Below are 19,397 nucleotides of genomic sequence, written 5' to 3' on the forward strand. Positions count from 1 at the left end.
GAAAATTATACCCTCCTGTCAAAGAAATAAAATATGACACTGTTGTATGATATCAATCTAATATAATTGAATGTTTGTTTTTTTTTTTTTTTTTTTTTTTTTTAAGGTATTCATAAGTTATATGGCCAGACTAAACTTGTAAGAAAGGACAGTATATTTCAGTCTTTAGCACTCCAAGCTCTGTTTCAATATTTTACACACACAAATTCCTTTTCAAAGGTACTGGTCATCCACATCTAGAAACAAAACTATGAAGTGAGCGTTTCACAGATTGGGAAACTGGCCTAATGCAGTATTTTTTCTAATACAACATTGAAATAACCAGGAACAATTACAAAATGCGACAACTTAACAATTCTTTAAGGACTATATTAAGCAAACATGTCTCAGACTGGTCTTTTTTCTTTTCCATTTTATTTGGCTGTGAGGTAGTTCAGAATATTTCAAACATTTCTATAACTGCAGTTATTGCCTATTACCAGGGGCTTACTTTTGGAAATATTATGCTACGAAAACTTTTTAAATTTCCATTTGAGCCCCAGAATATGGTCATTGAGAAGTTACTGTAATGCATATGGGAAACAAAAGGAGAAAAGGAAAATATATTCGTATGTATATGTATGATATAATCTACAGCTAGACAAAGCAAGAATCAAGGAAAATAAAAATGTGCTTTTAGGGTCCATTAAGATGAAACGTCTCAATTTACAGGAGTTTCCTGTCTGATTATAATAACACATACAAAATTAAATGCATAAATATTAATTTTATGTATCACATAAGATGAAGGCAATGAAAAAAACAATGTTTACATTTATGGTTGACTCATTAGTGTTTTATTATGTGAAACACTAGGAGGCATCAGTTGGGTGAAAAAAAAAGAGTAGTTTTTTTTTTTTTTTTTTTAATGCTAAGAAATTAACATAGAAGTAATCAGCTTGCAAGTTTCATATGTCCAAATGCTAAAGGCTGTACATTATAATTAAATCATGCAAATAGCCAAAACTCTCCATTGTCCCGGACATATCACAGACATAGTTAATAATACATGGACAACATTTTATTTCTTAACTATTTTCAAACCAATCTACTGCGTTCACATGTGCAACACAAAGTATAGTTTTACTTTATATTCAGTATTTTAAAAATAACAGAATAAACACAAAGTAAGATGACTTGCTTGTATTCCTCAATATTATACTTTTTGGTAAATCTGCAAAGAACTGACATCTTGTACGTACTCTCCTCTGCACATAAGCTCTTAACAGGGTAAATGCTGTGAATTTAGTGTAGTCCCAAGCACTTTAAGAACTTTTAATTGCTACCTCAAGATATCATCTAGGCAAAAATGATTTTAAAAATCCCAGAACAATCATCTCCTATATTATATTTCCTCAGAACAGTGAATAAACAGAACTTTTAAAATTTTGTGTAACAATGCCACAAGTTGCTATACCTTTTACGATCAAGTAATACAAAACCAGTAAGGTCAAAACTGATTTTTACTTCCTTCTAATTGCATTAACAATGACTAAGCAAGAGAATTATAGTTGTCTTATAGAATAATCAATTGAAATTGAAGTGTGTCTTGCCATGCTGCAGCAATCAGCCTTTATCTCTGCCCAATCAAAATGACATGTGAACTGCCTAATCCTTCTTTTGTAAGGCACGTAAGACTTTGTTGTCACTGTTGGTTTTGTGAATCGCTTCTATAAGCTGGTCTGATTTCCTAAAGATGACAGATCCCGGTGAATAGACAAGCTCTGCTGCACTGCAGTCAATGAGAGGGTGAGATTAAGGTGGAGGACTAAAGACACTAGCTTTTAATCACCTGTCCACATGTAACATTGTGCACCAGTTCTGAGAAAATTACCTTAAAGCTGGACACAAGACCAAAACAATTCCTATACTTAAGGAAAACAGAAAATCAGGATTTTTTTTTTTTACAGTTTTTCTTTTGCACAACCAGTGCAAGAAACCTGAATTGTTCTTCTAAGCCCATTTTGCTTCTGAAATAAGATGCAAAACTGTATTTTAAGACTTCTCAAATACCAGAATTATATCCTTACTCTTAAGGCTGAAGTCTTCTAGCTGTTTGCAATTACACAGATAATTCTTAGTATATTATGTCTCAGTTGCTACAGAGCCTAAGTATGGGCATAGAAAAATTTCCCTGTTGAAATCAAATACCAAGATTTTAAAAGTTCAAAATACATCACAAATATAACTGCTTTGGTTATTCTTCAAAATGCTGAAGAAGAGAGTATAAACTTGAAATTATACGACAACTATATATGCTTATCTTTATAATATGTGTTTTCAAAAGAACACCATCACATTATATATATGATTTTTAGAAAATGTGTGTAATTTAGAATAATGATGTCCAACAGGTAAAATGGAGTCTACGTATCAAAAAAAAAAAAAAGAAAGAAAAAAAAAAAAGCTTTTTTTTTCTTTCAAACACCTGATACTTGCTTATGACTGCTAGCTCAATGAGATGTAGAAATACTACTTAGCTGTCTCTGAAGATGAACTGAACTATTTTGCTGAACAAGAAATTAACCTGCGATAAAGAAAAGTAAAATTAAAATAAATGAAGACGGAAAAAGTATTCAATTCACAACTGCTGCTTAATTCTTTATCTTCTATAAAGATACATTTATCTACTAAATAATGAGTATCAAAATCTTTCAGAGGTAACTTTTAGAAAAAGCTTAAGAAAGCCTCATTTTCTTTGTCTGCAATGCTTTATATATCTCAGAAAGCACAGCTGTTTAAGATAAGTATCTGTTTTTTTTTTTTGTTGTTGTTGCTTTTTTTTTTTTTTTATACATGTTGCAGACATGCAAATAAAGAGAGATATTAAAATAGTATGAAATTTCAAGAACATTTTTCTGACCCTGTCATTAAAGAAAATTCACGGCATTCTTGTGAATTTTCTTTTGACACTCCAATATTGGAAGCTGAGAAACATAATGCTAAAATATTTAATCTCACACACATTATTTAATACCTCTTTCTATAAGGCTCTTAAGACTAAGTTTCTTTTTTTCTTGGTCAAGTAAACTTAAGAGGATTCAAACATATCTGATTCCCAAATTCATTTACAGGACATCAAAAGTGGCATTCTGTTCATCTTTTTCCAAAGAGAGCTATGGGACAGGCAAGAGCTTTAAGTATTTTAGGGACCTGACCCTGCAAAATATTTTTTATGTAACTTCTTCATTTTCACACAAGTTGTCTCAGCTTTATCAGTGGGACAAGCTGTGTAAGTACTTTTTGCAGGAAAGGTTTTCATAGTCAGGTCCCCACATTACCTTCTGATACTAGCTACATAAGGTATATCAGTATATATACTGATAATATAAAATAAATATAAGTATAATAAGTATATTAATATAAGTATAATAAATATAAATTAAATATATAAACAAGTTTTTAAACTAAAAAGATGTATACTACGAGGAACATGGAAGCCACAAATTAAGGGCCATTCACTCAAATTCATCCCTAAAGAAATTTTCCATTACTTCCAAAGGGACTTAAGTGTTAGCAGAGACTTCAGAATTAGACCCAATATGAACTATGTATTCATTAATATAGAAAGAATAATATAATAGGTGTTTTAATAAAATTGATAAGGACAGAAACTCTTGTGATTATTTTTTTCTGACTTGGGGTTAGGGTCCTAAAATCATGCAACAAAAATAATTTACGAAATAACGAATCCCAAAGTGGCCAATTGCATTTAGTGTTTAAACTGGAAATCCATATGTAATACAGAGGTTAAAACTGGTTCACAGGTGGTTTTATTTCCATGCCCTGCCAAGCCTCTAGGGATTAGAGTTATTATACTCCATATTAACAGTAGTTTTCAACCACAATACCCTGGAAAGTGCCAGTAAAAAAGAAAACTAGTCACATTTACATCTAAAATATTTGGTTTAGCATCCATCCTGTAGTTCTTTTAAAGTAAAGATATGAAACTAGGGCATTTGCCATTAAGCTGATCAACGGATATGTGCTATGAAAATGCATTCTGTGTCAAGACAATTCTTTTCTGATCACCAGTAAAACACAGGCAAATTGTATTTTTCTACTAATTCTCTTAAATATTTTTTCTTAAATTGTGTATAACACTATCTGATTTTAGGATACAGGTATTTTCTAATAATAATTATTACAGACAATAAAGAAAATAGAACTCTTCTAACTCTTCTGTAACAGACAATGCTTAAGTTCCCACAATAATTCATTACGTTTTATTTGGATTTTTTTTTCCCTTGAGAAAATTCATGATTAATTTATCCTTCTTTTGCTTTTCAGGCTGACATAAGGTCACACTAAGTTTCATGGAAAATGCTAAGTATTATAGTTACATAATGTACCAATAGCCTTACAAGTCTCTTATTTACATTAAACTTTATCTTAGCCTATAAGTACATCAACTAGAATAGCCAGTTTTGTGACTCCCCTGTATTCAAAAATACAAGAATTACTGAAAGTACTATGTAAAGACTAAAACATACTATTCCCAAAGAGGTTCGCTGGCTATGACTTATGTACCCACATCGATGCAAGGGGTCTCTCCATCTCAAACTTAAGTACTCACAGGAAAGATGCACAAACTTAAACAGTTGCAAGCATGCATTACCTAAACTCAAGAACTGAAGAGCCTATGATGCAATGAAGTTCAAGAGCGTTTCCCTCAAACTGGATTGTTTCCTTAGTCTGAAAAATCAGGGTGCAAGCACTACAAGGTCATAGCATTTGGTGAACTATTAAAACAAAACAAGCTTCAAACACTTCACGGTATCAAACATAGAAATGACATAAACTAACTTCATCAAAGTTATGACATGGACAAAGACAAGTCTGCAGTAATTTGAATAGCCAGTGATTTAACTATATTACTTGTCTGAAAAGTTACTTGTAAGCAATTGACAGAACAATCATACTCTTAAAAAGTCTGCAGGCAACCTCACTCCCAGTCTGCATGCACTGACTGACACATTCTTCAAAGGCAATAGTAAACGTACGTAGGGCTTCTGCCCTATGCCCCGTCTATTTTATTCCGACGCTGAATTTCACATGTACTTACATGATAAACATTTAGCTGTTTGGGTGATCAGACTAGTCCTGGAGATATTTTCCTTTCATAGGAAAGAGCAAAAATCCCCTTACTTCTTCCAGCCTTAAATATTCGCCACCTGGTTCAACATGCAGCCTCCTTGAATCACACACACAACCTTCGAAGTCAATCCAATAAGGAGCCAGAAGACGTCTGGTGTGTGTGTGTGTGTGTGTGTGTGTGTGTGTGTGCGCGCGCGTGTGCGTGTGCGCGCGTGTGTGCGTGTGTGCAGCGTGGAGGAGGAGAAAGTGGCTGAGCTGCTGGTCGGATTAAAAGTAACCGGACTCGTCCCGAGAGCGTCCAGGAAGGAAGTGACAGCAGGCGAATGGGAAAAGCCGAGCAGCTCACAGCCTTTGTAACATCGCGGAGGGGAAGGGGGAGGCAAGGAAGGGATTCAAACTACACGCCTGACGAGGTGTCTGTCCTTGTGTGCTGCTCTCCCTCTTCCTCCCTTTTCTTCTCCGCGTCTCTATCTCTCTCTCTCTCCCACAATCCCAACCGAGTGACTCTCTCCTCCCGAGCTGGAGAAATAATCAGTTTCACTCTTGCAAAAAGGGGGCGGGATCAGATCCCGAAAGCGTTTTAATAAAACAAACATAGAGCAGCGGCAGCAGCAGCAACTCCTTTCCTTGCCCCTCTAGTCTAAACTAGATTGATAAATTACTCCACTACACTACTTTAATTATGTATATGGTATGCAGAATAAATCACTGAACATCAGCACCTCAATCAAGCACTTTTTAAATGATAATTGCATCTTGGGCGAATCAATCTTTCCATTCCTGACATTTTGCTAATTTTAGTTTTACGGTGGGGGTAATGGCATATGCCACACGCAAACCTAATGACAATCCTTTATTATACCGCGCCACGACAACGCGGCGAGCCAGTGCATATTTTCCCCCTTCTGGCGAGGTACAGTAGCGTGAGGGCGCAGATCCCTGCGAGGAACCAGGGGGGTGGTGGTGGGGAAACACATCCCGGGGCCGCTCCGAAAGCGGCAGCGCAAACGCTGCGCACGCCGAGTTTGCGGCGAGCCAGGCGAGGGGCTGGGAACATCCTCCCCCCCCTCCCTCCCTCCCCCCGGCACGTCCGAGCCCTGCGAGCGGACAGGGACGGCCGTGCGAGGCCGGCGAGGAGCTTTTCGGGAGGGGACGGCGCTGTCAGGGGGGCAGCAGAGCCTCATCCATCGCCGCTGTCACCAGCCGGCTCCTGCAGCGCCCCGGGGACGCCGCTTTGCGCCCCCGCTGCGCTTCGTGTCCCGTCCCCTGCTCCTTGCCTGCCGGGGCTCCTTCTCCGGAGCCCTCTGTCTGCAAAGCCACACAAAAGTCCTCGGGCTCCGCACCCGGCCCCGGGCGCGAAGCTGAAGCGGTGGCGAAGTTTGGGGCAGCATCCCTCAGCCTTAAAACCCTGCTCTCCTCCCCGTGCCCCAGCCCAAATCACAGCCGTCTCTCAGGGATGGTCTCGGCTCAGACTGATCCACGGCCGTGCATGCCGTATAAAAGGGCAGGACATTTTTTTTTTTTTTTTTTTTTTAATAGTTGCATTCGGTCTTACAACCAGGACTGTGCTGTATGTGAGCTTGAATCCAAATCAGGCGCGTGTAATACTCTGCGAGTAAAACTGGACTTTGCAGATACTTGTTTTTATTTTCATGTAGATAGCCAACTTCTACAACCCTTTGAGAGCAGCAGGGAGCAGGGGAGTTTATAAAGGCACAGACCATTATTTTTATGATAGATTACAGTACTGGAAATAGGAACAGCATGCATGATAAAACCAAAACACTGAATTCAAACAGCAGTGATAAATATATATTTGGTTTGTTTTAATACAAGTTCTTCGTCTTGCAGTCTTTTCCCCTATAAACATCTCATTGGGCCACTGACCTACTTTGGAAGCTCCATATTTGACAGTGAATAAATGTCTTCTAAATTCTACTGTACTTAAAACACGGATGCGCAAAGCACGGCCAGAGCAAAATGAAGCTCTAACAAGCACCCTGCGATCGTTCTCAGCTCAGATTCCTGGAGACCTGACCTCCACTGACTACAGGTCTCAGGGTGCCCTAAATCTCGTGAGGAGATTTAGACACAGAGAATAGACAACTTTTAACCGGCAGACAGTTACGTGGTATAAAATACCCCGACAAGAGCAGTGCCGATGTGCCTTGAACCACCAGGCAGCTAGACTTCAGCCAAACACCTTGTGTATGGAGGTGAGAGGCACAGGAGTGTGGCAGGGTCAGCAGTGGAGCCCAAGTAACACTGGGAATTTAAACTTTCTCAGCCACAGGTCTGGCATGAAGTGCAGGAGGAGAGGAATATCGAATAGTTACATGGGTTACATCGCCTTGCTATGCCTCTTCTGCAGGCAATTTTAGTCTCCCGGCGCGGCACCCAACTTTCCAGTAATATTCATATTTTCTTAGCGGCAAAAATAGAAAACTGTGTTAAGACTTCACACTTTTGTGCTCTAATTGAAAATGACTGTCATCTGCTTTATTTTGTGCAGGATATGTAAGTTTTCAGGTTTTTGGCTAGTTGATAACACAGCCCTTCAAGTGGCAAGACAGAACTTGAGTACTATTATGTCCCGAAAGCAATTATCAGAGTAGGCAAGTATTTCAGAAAATAAAATATACAGCAGTTTAGCACATTTACAACACCTTCATGTGGGCACTGGTGGCCTAATCTTTAAATAGTTGTGACCTTCACTTATTGGGAGTATCTTTAAGCCATGCCAAGTTTTTGTCATGAGTACAATTCATCAAATGCATGTAAAGGACACCTCAATTTTTAAAACAGGGCTCAGATGCTAGATGGACAAACAGATATCAGGAAAGGGATTGTGCTTTCTCACTCATATCAGGGTTAGATAAGGCATAAATTTGTGCAATATCTTTTGAAGTATTTAGGATTTTTTTTTTTTCTATTTTGCTGTATTTAATTTTAAAATCTGGAGTAATTTCAAACAGTGAAAAACCTTTGTTCTGGTGTCTGTACTTGTACTGATGTTCCACAAATGCAACCTTTTCAAATTTCTGGCAGGAGACTCAAATCCACTCTTTCTGCTGTTGACAGGTCGTGTGTAGGTCTGCTGACTTTTTTTTTTTTCCCTCAGTCCACCACCTGAGGCATTCACCATCTTAAACAGCGACACATCAGTCAAAATGCAATAATTATAAAATCAGACCTCCAAAGTTTTATCTAAGAGTGAAACGTGCCCAAGTATCTCTTTCCTTTACAAGTATGATTATCTCAAGGTGGGCTTAGAAAACACTCCTTTGAAGATGATTATCAAAGTCCATTTTTGTTCTTTTGTGGCTGCTAAACATACCTTTCCCTTAGGAGAAATGAGGTTGCCAGCTAACATCTTTTAATGGCGTTTAAACTGAGAAGAGGTAAGGTTACTATGAAATGATCCACCTCCTTTGCATCCTAACCCTGGGGTGGCTTGGTTTCTATTTTCCGTTCAAAGTTCTGCTCAACCCCACTCCACTCCACGCCTCGCTCTCTTCCACCACCTCCCTATCTTGTAAGAGCAACGCAGTATAACACTTCTTCCCATGTCTGGCTGCTTTTAAACTTGGCCCACGCTGGGTGCAGCGCTTGAAGTGAGCTTTACAAAATTATTTTAAAGTGAGCTGGGGCGGTTGCCACAGCAACCCACCCTGAGAGAAATCGAGGCTATAGATTAATCTACCCCATAAGATTATTCAACAGTACTGTATTTGTTCTTCATTCATTCAGAATATTCCCTCAATCCATATTCTTTTCTGACGATCAAAAGATATAAACTCGGATAATTTCAAGGATACATATTCCAGGAGCACAATTTAAATGCTTTGCAAACCACAGTACAGAGCTGAAATGTACATGATTCTTTGCAAAATCATTTAATTGCAAAAAATATTTGCAAGATAGGCACAGCTGACACATGAACTTTAAATAAAATGGCATGCCATTACTAAAATGGTGTTATATACATCAGGCAATGATTACAGAAAACCTTTGTCACAGGTGTACCTGTAAGTACATAATACAGCAGAGCTTGCTCTCCAGGCTTTGCTTTTAACATTAAATCTGAAAACAATAAATAGTACTTTGTAATACCAAATGCAATAAATATTAAACACTCACCACATACACCCTCTTTATTGTCAAAATCATCCGCCTCCAATGCTTTACTTAATCTTTTCCATAGTAGTTACTTCACAGTTTACAATTCGTGTTCGGCACCTTGGATGTTTAAAAGCACAAAAGTAGTGTATTATTAAAATGCAAACCCATAGTACTTAAATATATTTAAAGAGATTTATGAAACAATTTCTATAAAAAGAATACAAGCCTTTACCGATGTGCACTTAGGACTAAAAGGAGCATCACTTGTAAGTAACTTGAAGTTTTCAACTGTCATAAACTCCATCTAAATCCTACCTCAGGGATGCTGCGCTACCCATAAAATTACAAAAGCATTGATCTTGGACCCTACTAATCCTCCAGCAGGTACTTAGACAATAATTTACGCGCCGATGTACACTTTGAAAAGAAGCAGTTGTCCCATTGTTTAATAAAGGCCAATTGAAAACACGCCGAAATGTTAAAGCCCAGGCTGTTAATTCCTTCCCTGTTGCCCACAGCTGCTTGCTGTGCCGCTGACCCAGAACGTTCCCCCTGCAGGAACGCAACACCCGGCACCCCAATGGTGGCTTTACAACAGAAACGCCCGTTTTTGGACAACGTGGGTGTGATTACGTGTGGGGAGGGGGGCGCCTGAGCCCGCAGCAAACACTCGGCTCCACGGCGTGCATCGGGGCAGCGGCGGCTGCGCTCCCACCCCATCCCCGTTCCCTGTGCGCGTTTGGCCGGTACCCTCCTAACGTTTGGAGTTTATTTATCCTCCTAATGAGCGAGGAGGCGGTGCTGGGTCCCCGCAGCCCCGCCGGAGGGCGCCGTGCAGTGTGTGTGAGTGTGCGAGTGTGTGTTTCTGCTCCTGGAAGGCTCCGTGGCCCTTGCACCCCTTATTTTACCCTGGAGTAAAACTCATGGCCTCCGCGGGGACCTTGGAGGTAGCCTCATCGGCGTCATTATCTCTGACTTCCCAGGCTGTCAGAAAGTTGCTTTTTTATTTTTTTTTTTAAATTCCCCCTTTTTACAAAAAGCGGGATTTGTTTTCATGGCATTTTCCCCTCGATGGTAGTTTCAAGGGCTTTAGTGGGGAAGAGACTGATTGCAGAGGGGAAAAGGCTGCCAAATGCACTAAGTCAACAATGAAAAGGGGGGTTGTTTGTTTTGTTAAATTGATCCTGTTCTAGTAATCTGAAGTGTTACATTGTTACAAAAGGCAGTTTCTGAGGCTGTAGCTTGCAAGTTGATATTGTCCTCTAACTACCTCACAAACAGTTGTCCAAATATTATTTTTATCTGTGATTTTTTTTTTTTTTTTTACTGTAGTGTTTGCTTTGTTTCATTTTTAACAGTGTTTTAAAACTACAGATAAAGAGAAACTTCTCTGTTGACAAATACACTTTCTTTCAAAGATTAGATATTACTAAAATTGTCCCGAAAGTGTAAAAATAGCTTTATTACATTGTGAATGACAACACAGACTAATATTGGACAGCAGAGATCTGGAGCTAGTGATAGCCAGTCTTCCAGTTTGCCACACATACTTTTTAGAAATAGGTTTAAGGCCTGTCACTTCTTTGAAAATGAGGCTGCATTTGCATCCAAAGGAGTTAACAACTCTATGGAAAAGTTAAATTTAGTGTTTTATGTGGAACTGGGATGCTGTGGGGCTTACGCACCAGATCCAAACTCCCCTAAAGTCTGTTGAAATCCAATGCACGCTGATGGGTTTTAGATGAGACCCTAAAATGGAAGCTCAGGCCCACATCAGCAGTCACACAGATCCTATTCCTGCCTCAGACTTAATCTTTGGAAACGATTGAACTCCAATACTGGGCACTGCCTCTCTATAAGGTATTCAAATGTTCTCATCATCCTATGACAGCATTCCACCAAATGTATAAAGTTTATATATACACATATGTATTTTAGGGGGACAACAGTTGTAGTCAATGAGCTTACTTAAGTGTAGCTAAAGGAAGAATTTAACCTACTAACCTTTCCCCTGTTGAGATTTAGGGACTCCAAAAATGTGAGTCTAGACTTGCATGGAAGAAATGTATCAAGGGTTTTGAAGTTCGTCAGTGTTAGCCAGAAGTAACGAACAAAACTTTTGTCTCAGGCAAACTGAAAAGCTCTGTAACAAGTTTCAACTTTTCTATTTTTTTTTCTTTCAGAAATATCTTCTGACATAAAGTTAATTAGGTGAAATTTCAAGCTAAATGGGATTTTTTCCTAAGCAAAAATATAAAAATAGATTAAATATAAGCTTAGAGTGGAAATTTGGAGTCACTTTCCCATCTTAATAGTGTTTAAGTACAGGAATGTATCTGAAGAACAATTTTGGAAATGTTGTCACTTTGCATGAACTGCTGTTCATCAGTCTGATTATTCTGCATCTTCATATGCCTCAGAAACATTAGATTTTTTTTTTTTTTAATTTTTATTTTTTTTAACAAGACATTTGGTGGAAATGTAATTCATATGCTTTAATACAACTGTGACTGAAGTTTACCTAGATTAGCAAAAAGCCTCCCCCACCATGAGATGCAGTATCCTTGCTGTCATTAAAGGCAAATGGTAAACCAAGGAGACGTGCTGTGCTTTGGTGGTCTTTGTCCTGAACCAAACAGAGATGGACCTGGAGCAGCTGTGGGATGCCTTAATGTGCTGTAGGGACCAGGTAGATTGCTGCCTACTGCAAAGGACACCAAGAGTACCTATTGCTAAACTTCCCCATCTATCTTTTGGTATCACATGCAACCTCTAGGCTTGATGAAGTGGAAGATAAATTTGTGTTTCATTTTTAATAGATGTGGTAGTAGATGGTTTAAACCTCTTCACCATTAGTTGAGTTTAAAAAAGTTTCTGTTAGGACAGTTCCCCTTGCCTCTCTCTAAGAAGAAAGTTTCCTGAAAAATAAGCTTCAGAATGAGTACTGTAAGAAATGCTTGTAACTGCCATTTTTTTCATTCCTACTGACACATTTATTTGCCCACATGATTGCCCCCAGTGGAATAAATAGAATCTTCCTTTGATCTCCCTTCATTTTGGAAAAAAGAGTGGGGGGAAGATTTTTTTTTTTTTTTTTCCAGCTATTTATTCCCTATCCTTTAATGAAATGGTATTGCCTAAGGTATTGTGATATTTCCAAATATTTTGCCAAAAATCCCTCAACCCAAAACAAAAAATATGATTGCACCCCCTTACTAATTGTGTGATACTCAAGCATTTGTCTATCTTGCACTGCATGATGATGCGATACAGAAGCAGACAGCCATAGATGGCTAGAAAACGCTTAATTAAGTATTCTGCAGCTGCTACAAATTAGATCAGCATCTGCATCTGTGTAGACAATGAAATTCATGATAATTTTGAGGGCCAAGCAAAGTAGAGATTTGTTTTGGATAGGCCCCCTAGCCACAATTCAAACAAAATTCAAATCAAACCTGTTCTAAGTATAGGAAAACAGTGGTCAACTTCATCTCCTGTTGCTGAAGGCCACTGTGGTTCGTCGTCCTGGCTTCAGATGCAGATTCCAACATACCACAAGAAAGGCTGCTGTTATGGCATTCCTAGCTAGAAGAGGAAATGCCTTTTTTGAAAAAAAATAACATAGATGTATACTTTTTTTTGAGAAGCAAAATTCTCAGGAGTTTTCTAGAGTAGACTGAGATGTATTTCAAATAAGCACCCAGATTTTTGGACGTTTCTCTGAGAATTTGCATCTATTGCAAATTGCTTACCACTTTCTGTAACTGAAGCTTGAGTAAATGATATGCAAATTTAAAAGGTCAATCATCCTGTCTGTTATAACAGAATATGCCGTATGATATTTGCAGCACAAATTGAGTATAGCACAGAAAAGCAATGGATTAGTTTATGGAATGAGGTAATAAAGATTATCAAGAGGTAATATGTTAGTTTGTGGATATTTTGAGAAAATCCACTTTCTATTTTGTTTGTAGAAGTCCTCACTACTAAGTTCCTGTTTTTGTTTTGCATTTGAGCAGCTCCAGGCACAAGGGTTGTCTATAAATGCATCTTCTAAGCATTTCCTAAGTGCTGGTGTAATATCTTGATAATACTTCTATTATCAAGATAATAATTAATATGAAATTTTATTAGCTGTTTCAGAGAGGCCATTTGAAAGTTGACAGCTCTTGCTGATATGTGAGGAAGAACTTGTAACCTCCATGGCTGTAAAATGTAATTGCAGAATAGTTGGGTCAGCCTTTAGATGCGCTTGTGCCACTTGTGTCAGTCTATATTAAAACTTCCATGAGCCTCCAGCTGTGATGTCATCGGTTATAACTCTTCCCATGGAAGCATTTTAAATACTGAGGTTAAAAGGAAACTAAGCCTCAGAGGTCATGTTTGGATATGTACTTTGGTTTAGATGTATTTCATCTGAAGTTATTGTTGCTGTCATATGATCTAGTTTGAGCATCTCTGCACAGCTCCTGGATGATATGGACAGGTTTAAATTCCCAGTTCTGTCCTGTTATGTTCTGCAAGCCTATGCCAATCAGCCCAGTTACACCTGATTTCAACAATAATTTTATGGACAGCTACACTGACATGGTTAAAGGAGAGGAAACCTAGCTGCTAAATCAGGGAAATTTCTGGACTAGGGGTTGCTGTATTTGTCAGCCAAGTACAGACCATATAGAGCCAACGTCCTTCGATTTTTTAATTAGTCAGTTAATTTCCAGTCATATATATATAGAAATCTTTTGAACTGACCCATAAACTGTGTCACTACCCCCCTCCATTGTTGAACTCTTAATAAATAAAAGTTAAATGTTTCCATTCTGGTAGCACTAGCTGTTGTCCTTATGTTTGGTATCTACAGGAGCCCCTTTTCTCCAGTACCTCCAGACATTGTTGTCCTCTTGGTGGTGACTGAGATAAGGAGTAAGGCCTGGAAAATAGGAGTGTGTTTGGTCAGGAATTAGGAGTTTTTTTTTATATGTAAATGAGAGTGGAGGTTCTTTGGAGGTCCAGGTATTTAGAAGTAGTGAAGATGGGGAAAAGGGCATGTGGGTGTAAATACAGAAGGACTATCACTAAGCAGGATAGACAGATTAAGAATTTCTGGATTAAACTGAGAGTCAATGAGTAGTTCCTGCATCCTTTTTGTAGACCCAGAAGCTATTGCAGAATAGCTTCTCTCAGGAATGGAGGGACATGTGCTTCTTTACTCAAAGTGGGAAACTGTTCCCTCGTGTTTCTTGGCCAGAATACAAATCAAAATCTCATTTCAGTGAGGCTCTGTGTGCCTGAGATCTAAATGCTATCAAAAGCATAGTGGTTGAGGAGTGAGTGGCTAATGAAGTCAGACAGTGCAAGGACACATAATTAAGTGGGTAGCCATGTCAGTCCATGGGTAGGGACTATCTCCCAATATGGAAGTAGATTATTTCACAACCTCTTCTATTTTTTTCAGCATTGATAGACTCTTCATTAACTTTTATAATTATTGCGCATGATATTAATTTGTTATTACCAAATATTTTTCTACATTATTTCAAACACAGGAGATGGACTGATACTGGGGAAAAAACTATTTGTGTATAGTTATATTGGATATACTTTCCTTTGCTTTCTTATGCCAGCACATAAGACAGCAAAGAAAAAAAAATAAATAAAAAATGCTGCAGATACCTATAGCACAAATCATACAAACCATTGATTCTGTATACTTCTGTATCATTGTTAAAGTAGAGAGAGAAAAAAAAAATTACTGGGGAGATCATTTTTCCTTTTTTTTTTTTTTTTAAGAACAAATACAGAAAGGTTTGTTTTGCTGAATTACTGGTTAACTGCTGGGTATTATACTAATCACCTTTTAATTTTTTGCCTTGATAGATGCTGTCATGTTTCAAGGTACAGCACATTGGGTACATTAACATTATGTTGAACTTCATATACTGCAAGCACAGCTTTTAAGTATGTATGTAGTACTAGCATTACTATACATATATATTTATATTAACAAATAAAGCAGTAATTTCTGTTTCACTCATTCTGTGCAGTTATTTTACATGTTACCATCAAACTGATATGCCCTAGCTTAAATCTATATGTTTATCTTAGTAAACTGCATTTATTGAACTTGATTTAGAACCCTGCGTGTGTAGAGTTGCATTGTGCATCTGTCGTTCTTGAAAATTTCTTTAATGGTACTTCCAGAACTTGCTACATAATGCTAGTTGCTTTCAAAGGAACAAAATCTGATTTAACCATGAAATAAATTGTTTATACTTGCACTGGAGAAGAAAACTCAGTTAAGGGTCTGTGCATCTGTACCTTTCAACAAGGGGCAGGTTTCAAGGCCAGCCTTGTGCAGGGTGAACTGGGATGAAAAGGAATAGTGGGGAGGAGCTGTGAGCAGCCGTGGGGAGTGGCATGGGGATGCCAGGGGTGTCTCCATGTGTCCCACAGGGACCACAGAGGGGTTCAGGGGTGGGCCAGCTGGCAGCCACTGCAGCAGCCTCAGAGTTCATGAGGCAGCCAGGGGAGGCAATGACTGCTCACATTGCTCCTGAACTGGCAAGGAAGAGAGTTCCCTTCTCCGTTGCTCCCTAACGTGCCTCTGTTCCTCTGACTTTTAGGGAGATGCTGTGCAAATGATTACCACTGGATTTTTGAACAAAAAGTGAGTTAATAAAAGGCCTTGAGAAAGCTGTATACATTTGTAGAATTAGGTTTTGTTTACTCTGCAAAGGGTATAAAAAGGGTATCGTTATAAATGTAAAACGTATATATACACATATATATGTACACACACGCTTTACATACACAAATTCATAAAAGAAATATAAAATGGAAAATACTCATGTTTTAAGTGTGGACTTATAAAGCAGTTCTAAGGCAACTCAGCCTACTTTTATCATTTCTACCATGCAATTTCATCTTTGTATCTAACTTCTAAGTGCAACTTCATTGCCTTCAGTGGAAAGTTTCCTGTTTTCACCAGTGTAAGTATAGGATAACAAGGCACAATATGCTTTGAAAATACCACGCAGCACTGTATGAAAAGCCTTGAAATAACTTTTGAAGAATGCAACATAGAGTCACTAAATCATATTTTTGCAAAGCTTTGTGGTTAAATATTTTCATGCGCTGTGGAATAGCTATAATATAGACGTCTTCCTGACACTAGACTTTGGATTTACTGGAAAAAAACTAACGTGGTTGAAAGCTGGGTTCAACTGTAGCTTTTCAAAATAAAAAAGATAAAAAGATAGTTGAAGAATAAATTACAGTAGTTAACAAAATAGACAACTGAGAAGAACCAGGGAGTGGATGGGATGTTGATCTCTTAGTTAACAGGGAAGGTCTGGCATGGAAATAAATACATTTTCCACATATTTTAGGGTTGATTCTGCTTCTAGTTGAAATAATTGTGAAGTTTTAGTAAAATAATTATTTTTTTTTCTATTTTTAAAAAAATCTCTCAGTATTTCATATTAATAATAGAAGTATTTTAGAACTTCATTGAACATGCTTATCCCTGACAATGAGAAAAATAAGAAGCAAAAAGACTAGTAAAAGGCACACATATAAATTTGATTCTTTAGATTGCCAATGTGTAATCTCCACCCTTTGCAATGTTAAACAACCTTTTTCAAGAAAAGTAAAATACTCTGTTTTGGAGTTTCATTTTATGGTGTTTTTTTTTTTTTTTTTTTTTTTTAATTTATTTTTTTTCCCCAAATACAGTGCAGAATATATATGAAATTACCCAGGAATTTTTCACAGTAATTACTGTTTCTGAGCCTTTAAAATCAACACAGTAAAATGCTGATGAGATTACAGTTCACGGAAATAAAGGCTCTAAAGCAAAGGTTATGAATTTTCCTTGGTTAGTGCAGCATGTACAATGCCTAGTTAACTCTAGAAACTGCCCTTACTATTTACAATCTTCTGATTTAACAGTGCATGGTTTTAATGTCTGTTTAGGGGATTTAGTATCTATACTACAAATGTTATTCATGAAACAGCAATTTTTTACAGGCATTGCTTAGTTCGAAGGCAGTCCCTTTCATACTTCATCCAAGAAAGTATCTTGGATATTTAGAGGTTTACTTTATACTTTGCCTAGTAATGTTTTATTCTATTGGTCTCTTATCCTAAGATTCAGTAGGATATTCTTGTACCAAACAAAGTTGTGATGATTTTCAGACAGCATGTTCCAGAAACAAAAATGATCTCTGCCGGTCTTTTTCTGTCTCCCAAAATGAAGAAACGCCTGATCTATCTCTAGAGGTTGGAGTTCCTTGTCAGTTTTACTGGTCCCACACCAAGTAATCTAGCTTAAAAAAATAAATAAATCAGGGGATGCTTAAAAGGGCTTCAGATATTATTATCTGGCCTAATCTTAGTCTGTCGATTGCCGATAAATCATTATTTTGACATATGGGGAATATCCACTACAGAAATAGTATAACTGTATATTGACATACAATTCCTTTCTTTCTCCTGTTAGTGTCTTCTATGATGTGCATGTGAATTGTGGATGTGGAATATGTTTCCTCAAAAAGATTCATATGGTCAAGTTTTCTCTCTGTTTACTTGCTTAAATAAATGTTTTCAATTTAACACAACAATTTGTAATGAATACTGTGAAACAAAGTTAAAAGAATGAGTTCTTGAAATAGAAATCATAATGAAAATGCTTTTCTCCCCTCCAAAATATTTATTTTAACATGTGGTCACATTTTCCTACATTTTCACATTAATTGAAATCTTATTGTTCTAGAAGAATAAACCTTCTTCCCTTCCTTTAGTTTCCCAGCTCTTACAGAAATTAAAGAATACACACGAGGGCATAATTTGTGGTTTTAAAGTAAGCATAATTGTGTAAATTCATAATAAAAAGCATTATGCCAAGGCAGTACTCTCATACAGACCATTTTGTAATTTGTCTTTCCACTTTAATGAAAGGAAACAGTTTCTTCTGATAATCTTCTGGTGACTGAGTTTTACACAATGTTCTAAGTATTCTAAATTTCACTCCTCCTATTACCAAATAATCTTATATTGATGTCCAGAAGGAGTTTCTAAGGCTCTGGAATGTCAGCTGAAGCTTCAGATACTGGGAACCGTCTGGAGACAAACAAAGACTTCCTATTTATTTGGAAATTACCACTATAATTCCTGTATTTTACAGGAGGCAGTTTGGGGGGGGGGGGGGGGAGGGGTTGAGGAGGAAAGGGTACAACACCAGTGCTGCGTCTCTTGGTGTTCCCGTATGTAATCTTGTATGCTTTTTGCTTTTAGATTCATAGAAACAATTTGAAAAAAACAGACTATAAATATCCAGTCACTTTCAAGAAACTTTTCTTGGCAACAGAAGCTAAAATCAAGCACCATATCAAATAAAATGAGAATCATGCTACAAAGCTTATCTGCTTTCTCTTGAAGAAAGCTTTGTGAGCATAGCCACAAGCCTGGAGCCGAGTCACCCAGTGCTGTGGCAAGCAGAACCACTCTAAAGACTTAAAATCTTTTTTAATAATTTTCTCTATTAAAACTCACCAGTGCCCTTCTTCTGCTTCTCCAGGAAGTTGTACCCGTCAGCACCTGCTGAGGGCTTCGTTGATCAAACCAGCAGGTAAAAAAAAAAAAATAAAAAAAAAATCCCGTAGAATAAAGCCAGACCAGCTGGCTTTGAAGAGAAACCCCCCAGTTTGGGTTGTGTTTGCCTCACTCACCCTCTCCTCATCAGCCCTGGGCTTTTTCTCCTTTGGTTGTTGACCTGTAGGCTGTGTGATGCGGGCGCACAAGTGTCTGGCAGGCTAAGGTGCACCTGCCTCTGTCACTCCTGAGTAAATTTAGCTGTAAAAGGTATCACTGACAAGCAGATCTTTGTCAGCACTGGCAAACGAACACAGCATTGCTGTCCCCCTTCAAAGTCCGCTGCGAGTTCAAGTGGAAAATATCAAATTGGTCGTCTTAACCAGGAATTGCTTCTTCGTGAAGAAAAAAAGGACAAATTGCTTTCACATGGCACAAAACTTTCCTCCTTTATATAGATATTAAAATTACATTCCAAGAATAATCTCTGAACAAGACTGGGTTTTGTTCTATTAATTGTGGCTGGAAGGAAACTTTTTTAATGGAAA

The 19,397-nt window shown here is 37.8% G+C and overlaps 1 protein-coding gene across 13 annotated transcripts in view; it reads right to left on the bottom strand.

Moving 5' to 3' along the window:
- MEF2C (myocyte enhancer factor 2C) overlaps positions 1 to 19,021 on the bottom strand; it is a 139,468-nt gene extending 120,447 nt beyond the window's left edge. For 7 of the 13 annotated variants that reach the window (XM_082783659.1, XM_082783656.1, XM_082783653.1 and 4 more), the window contains exons 1-2: positions 18,811 to 18,978; positions 9,277 to 9,375 (exon numbers count right to left, since the gene is read on the bottom strand). The gene's annotated coding sequence lies outside the window, so the exon portion shown is untranslated. The other 6 variants (XM_082783661.1, XM_082783658.1, XM_082783663.1 and 3 more) reach the window with 3 other exon arrangements.
- Positions 19,022 to 19,397: the final 376 nt, after the last annotated feature.

The sequence above is a fragment of the Aythya marila genome (genome assembly GCF_965140915.1).
Source record: "Aythya marila genome assembly, chromosome: Z".
NCBI classification, from domain to species: Eukaryota; Metazoa; Chordata; class Aves; order Anseriformes; family Anatidae; genus Aythya; species Aythya marila.